This window comes from Dermochelys coriacea, chromosome 21, assembly GCF_009764565.3.
Source record: "Dermochelys coriacea isolate rDerCor1 chromosome 21, rDerCor1.pri.v4, whole genome shotgun sequence".
NCBI classification, from domain to species: Eukaryota; Metazoa; Chordata; order Testudines; family Dermochelyidae; genus Dermochelys; species Dermochelys coriacea.
The window spans coordinates 12430169-12446781 of NC_050088.1; the positions used below are offsets into that span (position 1 = coordinate 12430169).

Sequence of the window (16613 nt, forward strand, 5' to 3'; positions counted from 1 at the left end):
GGAGGTCATCTAGTCCAACCCCCTGCTCAAAGCAGGACCAAAGTGGGTGTAGGGAAAAGTGGGTGGAGGCCCCAGCATTGGTGCTGTAGGTTGGGGAGGAGATCCAGGTTACCTGGGAGTGGGGGATATTGGGAGTGAAAAGGTTGGGAGAGTGCAGGGAGGGTCCGATGGGTATGGGAAGGGAAGGTTCCAGGAAGGCAGAGATTTGGGGCACACCACTGAGATTGCTTTTGCCAAAGTCTCCAGTGATCTCTCCCTAGCCAAAGTTCAGAACCAAAACTCCATCCTCTTCTTCCTCGACGCCACTGACTGTGTTGCTCTTGAAATCTTGTCTTCCCTTGTCCTCTCCTGGTTCTCCTCTTACCTCTCTAATCATTCCTTCAGCATGTCCGTAGGAGGAGCCTTCTCGACACCCCACTCCAACTTTCTATGGGGGTTCCATAGTGCTGTGTCCTTGGCCCCCTTATCCCTGGGCAATCTCATCCACAAACCAATTCAACAACCTCCCTATGTGAATGAATCACAGCTCTATCATGCCACTCCAGACTTGTTTCCTAACGACCGGGCTAAAATCTCAGCCGGTCTCTCTGCCTTTTTCTCGTGGATATTTTCCCCAAGCCTTCCACCCTACCTCCTTTTTCCATCATTGTGGACAGCACCACAATCCTGCCTGTTCTCAGGCTCATCAGCTGAGCATCAGCCTGAACATTGACCTCTCTCTAGGTCTTCACATCCAGGCTATGATTACATCTTGCATTTTCTTTCTGTAAAACATGGCTAAAGCACAGCCTTTCCTAGCCATCCACGCAGCTAAACTCTCCTGTCTCAATTACTGCAACCTTGTTTTCTCTGGCCTTGGCAAATGCAATGCCCTGATCACTATCTAGTCAGAATGCTGCTGAAGCAGTAAACAACCACAAAGCTACTTCATTATCCTCATACATGACCTTTGAGGAAAGGATGAAAGAAATTGGCATGTTTAGTCTTGAGAAAAGAAGACTGAAGGTGGGGAGATGATCACAGTCTTCAAATATATTAAGGGCTATTAGAAAGAGGTCGCTGATCAATTGTTCTCCGTGTTCACTGAAGGTGGGACAAGGAGTAGTGGCTTAATCTGCAGCAAGGCAGATTTAGCTTAGATAGTAGGAAAAACTTTCTAACTATAAACATAGTTAAGCTCTGGAACAGGCTTCCACCGGAGGTTGTGGAATCCCAATCACTGGAGGTTTTTAAGAACAGGTTGGACAAACACCGGTCAGGACTGCTCTAGGTTTACTTGGTTCTGCCTCAGTGTTGGGGATGAACTAGATGACCTCTCAAGGCCCCTTCCAGCCCTGCATTTCTATGATTACTATGAACTTTTCCAAAACAAGCAGACCACCGGATCACAGATATTGCCAAACTAGAACAGACTAAGATCCATCTAGACATCTGACAGTGATCTATACCAAATGCCTCAAAAAAAGCCAAAATGCCTCAGTAACACTCCTGGCCAATATCCCGCCACACACATTTACGTCTGCCCAAGAACTGACAGTGCTACCAATGATGCGTGGACGGGTGCAGGGGCACCACCATATGAAGGCTGTTTCCATTGTTTATATTATTTGGGGATTAATCCTTTGAGAAATGTTTGCTCTTAAGCCTAACCTTGTAAAGAGCATTAACATACCACAGGAATGGGAGTTTAATAAATGCTTGTAACAATCACTACGTGAAAGAATTATCATTGAAATAAATTAGCACTTAAAGTTAGCCTCATTACTTCAGAAAGTGATACCTCTTTCCCAGCCAGATGGAAAAGGTACCTGGGTTATTACTAGATTAGGGGAAAGGGCCAATGAAAATGAAGCTGCTCCAAATATAAGAGTTTTGTCCACATTTTCACACAAGAAAACAAATTTTGCTTTCACATATACAGTCATGGGTGTAAGTGAGGTCAGAATTACAACCAGGGACTTTAATTAACAATCCTATACCTTTATATTACTGGGTAAACCTAAAAACCCTCACATAAAAGCTTTTTACTAAAGGATCATGAGGGGATCAATAACACAATGTTTTATCCTATGTTCTGTGAATAGAACTATTTACAAGGGCTACAGAAACCCAAGTTACACTTCAGCATAGCATAGAGCAAGATTTTTAAAAATCCCTTTACATTTTAAAATGGTATTTTCTCTTTTACATTCTCTTCCTTAGTAACCATCGGCACTTTGTTTCAGTTCATAAGAATATCAGTCTACAGATTGAGATTTTACATTAACATTTCAGGGAACCCCTTCTTTATACAATCTCTATGAAAAACTCCAGAACAGCAACAGTCTATTTTTGAAAAGTCGTGTATTCTAGACTCTGCCTAACTGCAGCATTTAAAACCCCAGAAAGAAATACACATGATTCTATTTCTAACCTTGGAGTAAAGCTCTCATACAAACACTCATTATGACAGACAAATGAAATATACCCAATTACTTACTGTCAGTTCATATATTCCTGGTAGCTCTATGAAGTCTGAAATCCATCTTTAATAAAAGGAAAAAGCTAAGTCATAAAGAAGCTCCAGAGTTTAAACTGTTTATGCTGCAGCGACAAATGCTCCTCCCCTAAAACCCAGATGTCTGATTCATGTTAATATTTCAAATTAAAAGACCTTGCTATGCCCAGCATATATAGGAGAGACAGAGAGAGAGAGAGAGAGAGAGAGAGAGAGAGAATGTTTGCATACACAAGAATATGTACATTTAGTTTAAATATGGACAGATGGCTACGAAATAACATTCTTCCAAGCCTGATGCTTTAAAACATTCTTTTGGACACCTGTTTTGTGTTGGTTTTCCACTAGTAGCTTAGTAGGAAAATTACAGCTCCTGATCCCCTATGGTTAGGTTTTCAATGTCACTTTACAACATACCCTAGCCCACTCTCCCACTACAAATGCTAAATCCAGATATTAAGGAATTAAGGGTCAAATTTTGAAGAGGGCAGAAGCATGCAGTCACACACATAAATACACATTCAATGATGTATCCTAGGCCTTTTCATTGACTCCACTGGATTTGGATCATGGTTCCAATATGCATGCACAATTACTGTGGATAAATCAGACAACTGCATATGCAAATGACATTTTAGACACCTAGCAAGAGAGCTACAAATACCTGATTCACACACACACCAGCAGTACGTGCACACAGAATTGCACAGGCATTACTGCATGTGGTTCTGAAATTCTACCCTTTAGAAAATCAGGCCCTAATTCAAAAACTTCTGTTGTTCCTAGATACTTTAGTATAAGACATTACTGGATTTTTCAGAAAGAATCAAATGCAAATATCATTGACAAGAACTATAGAACTGGTCTTTTACTGCTAAAATTAATGGTAAAATATTCGCATTTCAAGACAATATTATAAGATGTGAAGAAGTTACAATTTTTGTTCTGACTCATAATCAGTGGTAAAGCACATGGCTATTCTGGCAGGTAAATTTTAAATCTGAATGCACTATTTAAACGCTCACTAGATACACGATTCAATTTAATTTAAAAAAACAAAGCTTATCTAAAAAAATCAAAATGTCGGACATGTAAAATCTAGCTGCTTGTCATTAATTTACTAACCCCATTTTTGTAACGTGCTTTGAATTGCATTGTAAATATTAAGTAGTATTTTTGTTTTGGGAACAAATTGTGCAGTCCCTATAAAGGACTAATCAACCGGGGGAAATTTTTAAAATGTGAAAGGTGCAAGTCAAGGAGTATACCTTTATTTTAGGCAATTCAAGTTTTATTATGTCTATAATCACAGTCACCTTGAAGAAGCAAGGACTATAATTATGACTATTTGATATCAGGTCATTGCTATTACAATATTATTAATGTACAGCTGCTTTCAGAGTTTTTACATGTATGTATTTAGTGCCAACTGTAACATGCACACATATTTGCACAATACAACTAAAACAGGACCCTTCCTCTCACATCACAGATAACCAGAAGTGACTCCATTGAAGTCAGTGAGTTATACCTGTGTGAAACAGTGTAAATAAAGGCAGATCAGGACCAATGTATTAACAATTTGCAGCATGTTAAAGTATTTTTAATATCCAAATTATTTTTATGTATCTGTTATATGAGAAAAATCTCTAAAGACAACCTTTAAAAAATCCTTAATTTCTTCTCATCACTTATTGCGATTTTTGGCTTTTTATGAAGTGTCTTTCGATGGTTCCCCCTCAGATTCAGAATACAATAGTTACTCTTCTAGACTCTTATTTTAAAAAGATTGTGATCTGTTTAAAACACCACCATCTCTCCTTGGAAGGAATCCCAATAAGTAACTGCTAACTCATTCCTGTCTCAGCTGCTACTCTCTAACTGCCACTGATTTTTAACCAACTACGTGAGAAAAAACAAAAATAAAAAGGCAGATTCTAAAAAGCGATGTCAAAGGTAGCGCGGCTATTAATTGCAGAAACCCCTTGTGCCACTGGAGCATAGTTAGATTTCTTGAAAGCAAGCCAGGGAAATACCATATTGCTTAACTGAAATGCCTCTGAAATTAAAGGCTTCGTAACTTGAAAAACAAGGGCTTCTGAATGAGTAAAGGAAAAGTTTTGAGTGTAAAAGGATAAAGCAGTCTCTAGAGTGGGCACTCTAGGAATAACCAGCTGAATCAAGTGAATGCCAAAGTGACACTGTTATAAAAAGCAAAAAGAATGTAAAGTCTATTTTTAAAAGTATGGGTAGTGTTGACAAACTGTGTAAGTAATATTTTGTTTACTCCAGTACAAGATGACCACAACAGTTTTACTTAGCACAATTTCAGCTGTCACGGGGAAACATCACATGTTTTGTCGATTTATTTTTCTGGGGCCACAGCCTCAGCTGGGGTAAATCTGCAGACCTCCAAACAACAGTGTTAAGCCAATTTGCAACAGTCAAGGATTTGGCCCTTTGTTTTTAATAGCTGGAAGTGTTTTGCTCCCTGTTTCATAATAGCTAAGCTTTACGACAGTGCACTGACAACAGACCTCTTGCTTTGTTTACATGACTGAATAAACATTTGACATTGCACACTTATAAATAATATATGCTTTCTAGGAATATTTCCATAACATCCTTATTTATAGGACTAATAAATATCCTCTCACGTAAAAATATTTAGTTAGCATAACTGTTTTTAGCAAAATCTCCTGGGAAATCTGTTGTTGGAAATCCACAAAGACAGAATTGTGCAAAAACCAAAACCAAGAAATCCAAGATGACACCTACTCTAACACACATAAATAAGTGCCTATATAAAGTGACAACTAAGTGGGTGCCCACAGTGGTTTCTCAATACTGTTGCTCTTGAAACTAAAAGTTGCTAAACTCTAGTTTAAATTTAGCTGTTTTAACAACGTTCATTTTATGCCAATTTTTGGGTCCAAATTAAGGCCTGTTTTGAGAGTCCTTACTTCACAGGGGAAGGATGAAGGGAAAATATGATCTTTAAAACCTCTTGCCTTATAAGGAAAGCTGCACCATTCTGCTCAGCAGTCTGATGGGTTCACATGTTGAGAAGCACGTCTGGTGTATAAGCTGGGACACCTATGTAAAAGATTTAATTTAAAATACGTTTTACTCAGGAGTCTGGATAGCTCAGGAGATTCGTAATGTATATAATCTCTCTTTACTCCTCAATTACAGATTTTAATCCATGTCAGGCTAGTCATGCCAAAAATTGTTGCCATCTAATGGCTGTTTTGTAGCTTGTGTGAAATCAGTTTGATGTTCTCAGGCCAGTTGCTAACGGGACAAACGTCCACATTTGTCACCACCACTAACTGGCCTTCTTGTTGGCAGCCTCAACAGAGAGACGGAGGCCTAAATGGGCAAGAAGCCTAAACACCCTCTCACTGCTAGTGGTGGATGGCCCCTCCCGTGCAGAGCTGAGGTGCATTGGTAGAGAAGCATGATGAAGTTGGCATGGCTACTGTCAAAGCTCCACTTGTTCTGTGGAGAAATGGAGGATTTGAATCCAACAGCTGTCAATCTGGTGTGCTGCATCAGCACTAAATTCACAAGAAATTATTACTATTGTTTTTTTAAAGTTATTTCTCACCCTACTAGAGGGGTAGTCATCCTAAGGCAAGTAACATCAAATGGCACGGGAACTCATTGTAAGACAGGGGAATAATACAGATCCTGCATTAATAATGGTTTAACCTAGGTAGAATAAAAAAAACCCATCCTTTTAATATTAATACAGTGCTTCCTGGAGCTATTTGAAACACAGGTTAAACAGGTTCTGGGATAAAATGGTTTAAAAGACTATACAAATGCTAAGCCATATTAAAATCAGTTTTAGAAACCATGGTCAAGATTGGGTAGCGACAGTCTCAAACACGGCTTTTAAAAATGGTTTTTAATATGTTTGCTCTCTCCAAGCAACATTTCATAATAGCAGCAAGAGACGGTTTGGGATAGCATTTAAATATGTTCCCCACCTGCCCAATATAGTGCCTGGTAGCATACATAAATACATATATGGTTAATATTTTGCTCCACTAGTAAAACATGAGAATGAATGGTCTTGAATCACACTGATGATACACGAAGATTTTAAGCACTTCTGTACTACCTGCTTACACCACAGATATGCAGTATTGGGGGAAAACACCTAAAACCTGTCGAGCTCAAATCCACCGAAACATTGCATTAATGAACAGATCATACGAATGGATCCATTAGAAATTTGGTGGATTAGTGAAACTGACCTTGTGTAAGGAACCTGTTCCACTTGACTGTCAGAGAAATTTTGAACTGTTCATCTACTACAAAACTAAAACTTTCAACAAACATATATTGAACCATCTGTGATCTGAAGATCACAGAATTAGCTAATGAGTCTCAACACTGGTCACTAGGTCTGTCTGAAGGGAAGGGGAAGAGTGCAGTGACTAAAAAAAAAATGCAATGAATAGCAATTAGAAAATACCCTTCAGGGGAAAAATATTGTACACATACACTGATAACCTTGAAACTACAGCTGAATTGAGTCAGTAACATTCTGTACCTACAACAGCATATTTGACGAACATATACTGTAATTTAAATCATGATCAGTTTATCCAGTTTCCACTATAAAACAAACAAAGCTACCATACGGAATTACAAGATCTAGGAAAACACTGAATTAAATCAATGACACGCTCTTTCAAAAATAAAGTGTGGCTCAAAACAAATGTAACAAAATATGACGTGTTTTACCTTGTCTGTCTAAAATGCCTTTGATATGGTGAGCGTCTGTCTCCTGGATCTGTATTGCAATCACAGTCGCTCGCTTGATGAAGATCAGTCATCCCAATGACCATTAGACTACAGAAAGTTTTCAAATGTGTGCCAAACTGTTAATATCAGTAGATTAGGGGAACTCATTCATAATTAACTACTACTGTAGATAAGACTAGACTGTAGTAACCTTTCCTGTGACAGGATGTTATATAACAACATAAAAAGATAAGGAGGACTTGTGGCACCTTAGAGACTTAAATTTATTTGAGCATAAGCTTTCATGAGCTACAGCTCACTTAATCGGATGCATTCGGTGGAAAATACAGTGGGGAGATTTATATACGCAGAGAACATGAAACAATGGGTGTTACCATAAACACTGTAAGGAGAGTGATCACTTAAGACTCCTTGGAGTCTGTTTTTGAAGTTTTTTTTGTTGAAGAATTGCCACTCTTAGGTCTGTAATCAAGTGACCATAGGGCCTAATCACATCAGCCACACTATCAGAGGCTCATTCACCTGCGCATCTACCAATGTGATATATGCCATCATGTGCCAGCAATGCCCCTCTGCCATGTACATTGGTCATACTGGACAGTCTCTACGTAAAAGAATGAATGGACACAAATCAGACGTCAAGAATTATAACATTCAAAAACCAGTTGGAGAACACTTCAATCTCTCTGGTCACTTGATTACAGACCTAAGAGTGGCTATCCTTCAACAAAAAAGCTTCAAAAACAGACTCCAACGAGAGACTGCTGAATTGGAATTAATTTGCAAACTGGATACAATTAACTTAGGCTTGAATAGAGATTGGGAGTGGATGGGTCATTACACAAAGTTAAACTATTTCCCCATGTTTAATCATCCCCCCCCACCCACTGTTCCTCAGACGTTCTTGTCAACTGCTGGAAATGGCCCACCTTGATTATCACTACAAAAAGTTTTCTCCGTCCCCCCTCCCCTGCTGGTAATAGCTCATCTTAAGTGATCACTCTCCTTACAGTGTGTATGGTAACACCCATTGTTTCATGTTCTCTGTGTATATAAATCTCCCCATTGTATTTTCCACCGAATGCATCCGATGAAGTGAGCTGTAGCTCACGAAAGCTTATGCTCAAATAAATTTGTTAGTCTCTAAGGTGCCACAAGTCCTCCTTTTCTTTTTGCGAATACATATTAACACGGCTGCTACTCAAACATATAACAACATGCTTTTAATCCACTCTCAGGCAGAACAGTGTGGAAGAACAAATTCTCCTGTTTTTATAAAGGTTTAAGGCTCTTCATTTTCTATTTTCCTTCCCCATTTACTCTACATAAACTGAGCTGTTCCCGTAGATGGAAATACTTATGCATAACCTGGGAGATGGTTGTAAAATTTGCCCAGATAAACTGTATCTTCCTCTTCTATTATTAACTTCTACAAAAAAAAAAAAAGCTGCAGCCATTATATTCACAGCTCAGACAAGGTTTCTCTCTTCCTGTCACTATCCGTTCCCCTTTTGTTTGATCTCTTACTCCAGTTACACAATGGTATCTAAATATACAGCACAAGAATAACAGTCACATTAAAACATGTTGTATACGGATTAAACATTTTCTTACAAATACCACTTTTAAAAATAGATTCATAGAATCACAGGGTAAGAAGGGACCGCAAGAGTCATCTAGTCTAACCCTTTGCCAAGACGTAGGAGTTGTTGTGTCCAAACTATCCAAGATGGATGACTATAGTCAATGATTATTACTATAAAAATATTTGCAATAGTTAAAGGGAGCCTTTCACCAACACAAGAAAGACCAAGTTTTTCACATATGGACAGTGTTGATAGGCCATTTTGAAATTCACCCTGGTCTCACAGCTCTTCTGTAGCTGAAGTTTAGGAAATGTGATGGGCAATTGATGATGGCAGCTGATGGACTGGACCAGTGGGCCAGGAGTTGAAAGATCTGGATTCTCCTTCTAACACCACTGTTTGATTTGCTGTGTGTGCTGGGGCAAATCATTTAACTCTTATTTTGTTTGTAAAATGGGGTTAATATTGCTTACCTATTTTTCTAAAGGGCTTTGAGTTCTGTGAAGGAGAAATGCAAAGCATCCTCAAATCAAAACATCCATCCAATCTGTCAGTCACATAATGTTGCCAGATCACTGCATACAAGAAAGATGACAAGACTGCAGGGAGAATGTACTGCACATATACCATTTCCCATGACAATGGCCACAAGAACTGATTTCCACTGTACCATTTCATGTTTTTTCCTAATCTATCATGGGAATTAGGCATAACTCTGCTACTTTTACACACGCTGATCAGTATTTGACTCTGCAAGTAGCCCCACTGATTTCAGTGAGGCTATTCATGGAGTAAGATACTACACCCAACATTAAAATGTCAGAATCTGGCCCTGAAATTGTGGTCTCTCATTTTCTGAAAGATAATTAGAAACTGCATTATTGTTCCATTAAACTATTAATGGCAAATTCATATATGATGAAGAATAAATCTGACTCCATACCATGATTTAGCTACAGAGCAGTTACAATCCAGGTGCAAGATACATAATTGCTCTCCCACTTCTCCCTGTCCTTAAACAGTGCTTCTCTCCCCAGTCTTTATTTGTCTCTGTGACGATTTGGGGAATCTATGTATGACTTAGGAATTGTAGTTAATTTGATGTAATTGCTGTGTCATTGAATGTCTTAATGTCTAATGACTTAGCCATGTGTTGATGAGGTCCCTGACACATTATTACGTACCCGGTCTGGAAGGAGCTACTGAACAAACAAAAGAAATTGTAGGGAGCATGCTTGACCTGGAAAACAATTTTGATCAGCTTTATCTGCAGGGACAGGGAAATGGAGAGTGGAAAAATCCCCAAACAGGAGAAAAAAGAGACAAAGGTGACAGAACGTTGGTTTAAATAGACTATAAGGAAACTTGGGGCAAAAAAGGAACAAAGGGGCATGCTTTCATAGCAGAGGAAACCTTTTCTAATGGCTAAACCAGCCAAGGAAGGAGGAAGCTGGCTGCATGATTCAAAGAAACCATGTGCAGGATGGGGATCCACAAGAACTCTGACCAAATCCCGAAGAACACTCAAGAGTGGTGAGAAAACTCAATCGGAGAAACTGGGGTGTTTTATCATTTCATCTAGATAGCTATATTGCTTGTACCATCTAAACTAAAGAATGATTAGTTTTGGAACCTTTTGCAAAGTTTCTGTGTTGTGTGTTTCAACTATTGTGTGTTCCTCAAGTGGTACGTTGTAACCCAGAATGTCCACAAGGTTGGAAGCTCAGGAAAGGATGTGTTTAAGCAATGTGGGTGTCTGGGGGTGGTGGTTTTGGGGGCCGGGGCAGCTGGTCCATGAGGTCCCAGTTCTGTGAAGGGGTAATAGTGTGCGCCCAGGGAGCATGCCAGAGAAGCCAAAGAAAGAGACTATGCTGGAGCCTACCCAGTCCAAGGAAAGCTCATGGGCACATGGGTCCTGTATGGTGGGACCCAAATGCAGCCACCTGGTGAGCATTCAGCAGGGGGTGCTCAACTAAATCTGTGCCAGTGTGTCTGACTTTGTACCTTGTACAATTCAACCTTTTACTCTTGCAACAAACAGCCAATTAACCTTTACAAAGCACCCTCTGTTAGAGTGGGATATGTCCATATCAAATTATTAAGTCTGGGTTATATTAAGTATGGAAATGTTACTTAGACCTATGACTGCAGATTCATCCAAAAACATTTAGCCTTCACCTCCCTCCCCTAAAGAAGATAACTGTGGGACACTCTCCAGAAAAACACAACAATAATGTTAAAAGCAAATAAAACAAATTTCACTAACCTAATTGCTGTGTCTGTCACACCTTTATTTCTTTTCCATGACTTTGTTCCTTCTCTTCTAATGTTTCACTGTATCTTTGCTTTCATGAAAAATTAACACACAAATAAGCTTGGAAGGATTAGATTTATCGTAAATGTCGATAAACATCGATTTCACTGTACCCACAACCAATAAAAAAAATCTTTTCAGCGATGATAATCTATATTTACTGATAAGCAAAGTAAAAAAAAATCTGTTGCTTGAGAACATATTAGATTTTGATGCAAGGACAAAATTTTGACATGCGTTGTTAACACTTTGTGTTTTAACAGTTAGAAAAGCTTTAAAATGTCAAAATGATAAAAAATAAAATAAAAATGGAATTCTGCCAAGCCTACTTATAAATAATAATTAATCTCCTGTTGTGTACTCGTCTCTTTTTTTAAATCTTGCTCCTTCCTCTACCCATATTTCCCTTTTTACCTCTCCTTTGCCCCTTCTCTTTCAAACCAACACAAAAGGTAGCTCACTTTGCCCCAAGTTACAGATCTCAGTTTTGCCCCAATTCATTCCCGAATCATAGAAGAGACCTCAGGAGGTCACGTAGTCCAACCCCCTGCTCAAAACAGGACCAACCCCAACTAAATCACCCCAGCCACAAACCATCCTAAAACAAAACACAGCTTTGATAAAACAACAGAGAGAGGCGTGAAGGTACAATTGGACATTATATGTCAAAATGGCATAATATTCATTCATTTTGAGCTTTTACTTGTAAATTAGGATAGTACATTTAAACTGAAGTATGTCACTCCACTTGGGCAAAAAGGAGCTCAGAGACCATAGTAATGGGCACATTATAAATTTAATCAGATTAGACAGATGGCAGCCTACTTTACAAGCATATTCTGACAAGTTTTATTTGGAAGAGAGCAACAAAATGGGAACAGATTTCCAAAGGAAATAAATTATTGATAGCTGAGGAATACCAAGATCCAAGTCAGCCTGTTCTGGAGTTGGTTTTATCTGCCACCTTGTGTTCATTATAGGAACAGTTAAGCTTTATTCATTAGGTTTTGCTTTGCAATAAACTGTTTTGCAATTGTGAAATAAAGCATTAAGCAGAAAGAGGAAGTTCCAGAACATGTCCAATGTGTAAACTATTTACTTTAAAAAAAAAGTCACAGAAGTCTCGTTTGAGAAAATTCTGTTAAAATGGGATGTTATAATGCTATGTCCCGCCAAGATATGTGGAGAATGATGTTGGCACTCCCAACTAGAGTAAAAAGCTGCTGTTGGATCATTTATTTCAAACCCTTATGTGCCAATGTAGAAAAGTATTCATAGAGAACTAACAGGGATTCCTCTGAAACATGTCTACACTTGTTTCTATTACTTCCACATATTCCCTTGGCAGGTTATTCCACTGTCAAATTAATCTGGGTAATAAAAAATGTTAGTTGAATTTACCTTAGACAAATTTAGCTCTCTTAATCCCCACAGCCAAGAACTAAACAACACTCTGGTACCTTAAGATGTACACCGATAAGTGATATTCACATAGGGTAAACCCAGGCACTTTATACTAGAGATTAATTTGGTCCCATTCAATCTACTTATTTCCTCTGTGCCTAATTCTGTGCTGATTTACACCCCCTGTAAAACCATTCACTTCAATGAGTCTAAATCAGTCTAAACTTGACTCTCTATTCTATTTCACATATCTACAAAGTTCCCTTGCAACATTTTTCATTATGGGAGGCATGACCTGGACCCCCTCCAACTCATCTCCTGGCTGGCCCTGCAGCTTCTTTCCTTGTGTTTTCCCACTGCAGCTTTGTGGCAATTCAACTGAGAGAGATACATCTGTCCAAGTCATTTGACTGACACTACAGCTATGTCTATACTACAAAGCTTATGCTGCTAGTGAGATGCTCTAAGCTGATGGGAGAGAGCTCTCTCATCTTCTTAATTCCTCCAGCCCCTGAGAGTGGCGGTAGCTATGTAGGAGGGATAGGTATAGCTATGCCAATGTAAGTTGCCAGTGTCCTTGCTAATGTGTGAAAACTACGAACAGCCTTGTCTTCACTAAGATTTTACCTTGTGTTAGCTTACACAAAAAAAGAAAACACCTTCCTGGGCCTGATCTACACTTGAAATTTTAATTGGTATATCAATGTCAGTCAAGGGTGTAAATAAAACCCCCACCTCCTAGTGACATAGCTATGCTGATAAAACCCCCAGTGTAGACGCAGCTACACGGAGAGAAGGCGGTTTCTGTTGGCATAACTGACGTCTTTTGAAGTGATGGTGTTCCTATCTCAGCAGGATGCCTCCTCCTATCGGTGCACATTGTGTATACACTAGGAGGCTAAGCCAGCATAGCCAGGCCATTGTAGCTATGTCAGCACAGGCTATGTAGTGTAGACACAGCCTAGAGCGTTTCCACATCCAGGTACAAAAACATGTTAATTATTAATAGTGGTCTTACAAATGCTTAACTACTATCTCAGAGACTGCATTTCAGAGAGATCATTGTCTAGTAAGTTTTAGTCAGGCCTTTTGTTAAAACCATCCAAACAATTTGTTTTTCTTCAAGAAATATGGACAAGTGCCAAGACCCTCCATCGCAGGAGGGAATAACTTATACCAAGTCCATGTTACCTCCTACCAGCAATGGGTATGAGAACAAACAAGTCATAGTCTCATTTCATGCTAAGCTAGCCTCAACTTCAGCACCAGAGATATTATTCAAATTGCCCGACTTACTCAACAGTGCAACACACTGAGGAAAGATGGTCTCATGGTTAAGGCACTGGAATGGGACACGAGATCTAGATCTTGTTCCTGGCTCTGCCACAGACCATCTGTGCACGCTTGGGCAAGTTACTTAATCTCTCTTTCTCCTACCCTTTAAGGTCAGAAGGGACCAGCATGATTATCTAGTCTGACCTCCTGCACACTGCAGGCCACAGAGCCTCACCCACCTTTGTTGTCTATTTAGACTCTAAGATCTTCAGGATGGGGATGCTATGTGTTACGGCACTGGCTGAGTTTCCTCATTGTGGTCAGATACCAGGCTTGCTGTATTGCACCCAATCTTTGGATCCCACATTTTCTAAGCCTACTGGGTCTAATCAGCATCTAGACACACTGCAGCTAAATCTGGCCCCTATAATCCCAGGGTACTGAACCCTTGTGTAGCACCCCTTTTCAGGATGCCCCACAGCCCTAGACTCCGAGGCCAGTGTAGACCCCCCTCTCCAAGGTCTGTCCAGTAGCTTAAACACACCCTGCCCACAGCTCCACTCTCATGTGTATTCTGGTTTACAGTTTAACTCTTTGGGGACTATGACAGTTAAAGCAAGGGACACACAGGCCTTTTAAAGGAACTTCATAATTGGACATACTTTACTCAGTCAAGCATAAGAATTACAGATCTGGTGGTGGTGGGGGTGGGGGGGACGACGACAACAAACATCTGAATGCAAGACCCTCCCTCCATTTCCTCATCCGTCTGAGAGCCCTTTGGGTTTTGGTCAGCGTTCTTCAGAGAGTCAGGACTGTCCAGTACCCCACTCCTCTTGCTCAGTCTTCTCCTCTTGGTGAGTCTGCCAGTTTGCGAAAGAGTGAGTGCCTTTTTAAAAGCAGTTTTTAACACCATGTCTCCTTCAGCCTTTTCCATTCTGTCCACCTCCCATGCTGTTGTCACAGATAGCCATTACAGTGGATAAGAATCATGAGTAGGGCCCAATACATTCACAGTCCATTTTGGTCAATTTCACAGTCCTAGAAATTTTTAAATCATAAATTTCATAATTTCAGCTATTTAAATCTGAAATTTCACAGTGTTGTAATTTGAGGGGTCCTGACCTAAAAAGGAGTTGTGGGGTGGGGGTCGCAAGGTTATTGTAGGGGGTACAGTGGTACTACCCTTACTTCTGTGCTGCTGCTGGCAGCAGCGCTGCCTTCAGTGCTGGGCAGCTGGAGCATGGCGGCTGTTGGCCAGGAGCCCAGCTCTGAAGGCAGAGCCACCGCCAGTTGCAGTGCAGAAGTAAGGATGGCAGGAGACAGTATTGCCACCCTTACTTCTGTGCTGCTGCCTGCAGAGCTGGGCCCTCAGTAAGCAGCTGCCACTCTCCAGCCACCCAGCTGTGAAGGCAGAGCAGAAGTAAGGGTGGCAATACCGCGACCCCCCTAAAATAACCTTGCGACCTGCCTGCAACTCCCAGTTTGAGAAACACTGGTTTCCCCTGTGAAATCTGTATAGTATAGGGTAAAAGCACACAGAAGACCAGATTTCACGATCTGTGACGCGTTCTTCATGGCCGTGAATTTGGTAGGGCCCTAGTCATGAGTCTTTGACAGTAACCTCCATTGCTAGAGCAAAGCTATTCAATTTCTGGGTGGTTCTTGATGTCCCTGTTATTCATGCTCAAACACCTAGATATTGGTGCTTCCCCCGAGCACAAGAGAGATGATGCAATCTAGCATTAGCAGTATATAGTGCAGCATGCAATCAAGGTGACTCAAAATGGAGATTCGCAAAAAGAAAAGGAGTACCCGTGGCACCTTAGAGACTAACAAATTTATTAGAGCATAAGCTTTCGTGAGCTACAGCTCACTTCATCGGATGCATCACGAAAGCTTATGCTCTAATAAATTTGTTAGTCTCTAAGGTGCCACGGGTACTCCTTTTCTTTTTGCGAATACAGACTAACACGGCTGCTACTCTGAAAAATGGAGATTGACATATAATATGCTTTTTCACAAAAATCAGACGGGTATACTAACATAACCCCTCAAACAATCATAATCTTATTATGTGTATGTGCAGCACCTAGCAAAATGGGACCCTAACCTTGGTTGAGGCCTCTAGTCATCAGTGTAACACAAATAATAAAATACTGCCACCTACTTGGACTTTAACACTACAGTTACATTATGATGTTTACAATTTGTGCAACAGTGGTGCTGAGGCTTAGTTAATTTTCACAGAGCACTGTAAGATCCTGGCATGAAATTTACTGTGAAATGCAAAGTATTATTTAAACTTTTATTTGTTAATTTTTTTCTGCACAAGGATCTTCAGGCTCACAGGGTGGAATTTTTAACTGTGTTCAACTCCCACTTTAAATTGGTATTAGGCATCTGTATCCCTAACACCCTTTGGAAAAATCCCACCCACTGATATAAGGCCAGTTTGAAAAAAGGGGTGGTAGTAGTAGGGAAATACTAATAAAAATGTGACAGACACTTCCAGGTGGCTCAAGGAAAGGTCAAATGATAAACAAGTCCTAGCATGCTCCCAAAGTCTCTATGCTAGTAGAATATAAACCACCACCCCAATAACAGAAACATAAAGTTGTTGTTTTTGATGAGCTATAGCAGACTGCATCTAACCAACAAAAAAGTTATGTTGTATCAATCACAAAGTGACAACAGACATAAAAGCTGATGGCAGTGAAGCTCTTTTCTCAGATGCTTACCAGCAAGGCAAGACTGA

General features: G+C 40.0%; 1 protein-coding gene across 5 annotated transcripts in view; it reads right to left on the reverse strand.

The window, feature by feature from the left end:
* The window catches only part of KCTD20 (potassium channel tetramerization domain containing 20), a 43743-nt gene that overhangs the window by 20427 nt on the left and 6703 nt on the right, over window positions 1-16613 (reverse strand). The window contains exons 2-6 of one of the 5 annotated variants that reach the window (XM_038379661.2): window positions 11129-11207; window positions 9336-9437; window positions 7256-7363; window positions 5509-5593; window positions 2480-2525 (exon numbers count right to left, since the gene is read on the reverse strand). The gene's annotated coding sequence lies outside the window, so the exon portion shown is untranslated. Of the gene's footprint in view, window positions 1-2479; window positions 2629-5460; window positions 5480-5508; window positions 5594-7255; window positions 7364-9335; window positions 9438-11128; window positions 11208-16613 lie in introns of those variants that run through there. The other 4 variants (XM_043500636.1, XM_043500637.1, XM_038379666.2 and 1 more) reach the window with 4 other exon arrangements.